The sequence below is a fragment of the Alligator sinensis genome, unplaced genomic scaffold (genome assembly GCF_000455745.1).
Source record: "Alligator sinensis unplaced genomic scaffold, ASM45574v1 scaffold471_2, whole genome shotgun sequence".
Taxonomy (NCBI): Eukaryota; Metazoa; Chordata; order Crocodylia; family Alligatoridae; genus Alligator; species Alligator sinensis.
This window is the reverse complement of record NW_005842143.1, coordinates 952,788-954,891: the sequence shown is the minus strand read 5'-3', so window position 1 is coordinate 954,891 and position 2,104 is coordinate 952,788.

Genomic DNA, 2,104 nt, shown 5'->3' with positions numbered 1-2,104 from the left:
GACTCTCTGGGTGTGACCCTCTAGCCAATTCGCCACCCACCGGACTGTGTAGTCATCCAAGTCACAGCCTCTTAAACTTGTTCACCAGTATGGGGTGGGATACCGTATCGAAGGCCTTCCTGAAGTCTAAGTATACGACATCCACCCCTCCTCCTGTGTCCAGGCATTTCGTAACCTGGTCATAAAAAGAGACTAGATTATTCAGGCACGATCTGCCTGCCACGAACCTGTGCTGGTTTCCCCTCAGCATAATTTGTCCTGCCGGGCTCTCGCAAATGTGAGCCTTGATAATTTTTTCGAAGACTGCCAAGGATGGAGGTGAGACTGACTGGCCTATAGTTGCCCGGCTCCTCCTTCCTCCCCTTCTTTAAAATGGGGACCACATTGGCCCTTTTCCAGTCCTCCGGGACCTGGCCTGTGCGCCACGACCGTTCAAATATTCCCGCCAGTGGCTCTGCAATGATGTTGGCCAGTGCCTTCAGCACCCTCGGATGGAGCTCATCCGGGCCTGCCGACTTAAAGGCATCCAGTTCTTCCAAGTGACTCTGCACCATCTCAGGGTCAGTGACTCTGCACCATCTCAGGGTCTGACTCTGCACCATCTCAAGATACCCGAGCCCTCTGCAGCAATGGTAAACACAAGCACAGAAAGCAGCAAAGGGCTGTTGAGGATGGTGCTGCAGAGGGGACAGGCAGCTGGGCACAGGTGTGTGCTGTCCAATCTTCTGTGCTACACCACGCGGGATCAGACCTTCCCAAGCTGGATGTGACCTCTTCACAGGCTGGATTCAGCCCAGGGGCCATAGGCTGTCAAACCCTGCTGTACATAGTCTTCTAGTGTCAGTCTACTCAACCCTGTGTTTAGAGATAAAGTCACATCCTCACTCGCACTCACTAGTCCCCCTCCTCATACATCCAAGAACCACATTTTTTTTTTGCCATACCATTGCACTGGCAGATTATGTTAAATTGCTTGTCCACCATGACTTCTCAATCCTTTTCGGTCACTGCTTTCCAGTATACAGTTCCCCATTCTGTGCTTATGGACTATGCTCTTTGGCTTAGATTTTCAAAGGTGTTGAGAAATGGAAAGGTCAACTGATATCTACAATGCGAGCAAATTGCTTGCATTAAATGTGTTATTTTTTATTTTAAGAAGACAAATAAAATTGTGCAAATAGACACATCCACAGTGAATTTAGGGACATTACCAGGGCATTTGACTGGGGCATCTACATTGGCATACTAAGTTTATAGCAGTATAAATGCAGACATACTTAGCTGCTCTGGTCCTCATGATCAGACAAGATAAACACTCCATTGGAACTGCCTCAGTAGAGTCACAGTATAGGAAAGAGATCATAGGAAAAATAAAACAACATAATTAAATATGGTGAAAATATTTCATACAATAATTTAAAGTTATTTGAGACACTGCCTGCTTTACTCCACAGTACCACTCCACAGTACTACAAGCACGCTGTAGACATTTGACCAAATCATCACCTAAGAATTGAAGCTTACAATATTTGTTTTACAGCAGATGATATGTCCCTCCCTGACCAGATAGTGGTTCTCATTACTATAGTGTCTGAATCTTTGGTAAAAGATTAATAATGTTATTCACATTAGAACTAGCAAATTATAACAGAGACCACCCTGGCGTCTTATACACATAGTCTCAATTGCTGGACTTTGTGGGTCTCTGCAGGGTGGAAAACCATGGACGTTCCCCATGGTAAAGTAACAGCATTGGAGCTTCTCCACAATCATTGCTGCAACTTCACAATTGTCATGGTTTCTGTAATATTTATGCATTGCAGTCAGTAATTTCTGCAGTCTCTCTTTCCACCACACAAGTGGAACTACACCTATTTTGCTGCCTCTGTAGCCTTTTCTTAGGGATTACATGGCATACAGCCACATCATCAGCAAGCATACATTCAGTGAAGGCTTATCAGCTGTCAATAAATTTACACCCGGCTGGGTAAAATAAGACAGTAAAAACTGCCTCCCCATGTCAAAAAGTATGTTGTTTTTCAGCTGTACCTATCAGTAAAAATGGCCTGAAATATTTTCCTGCTATCTTTGTTAACAGTTTTCT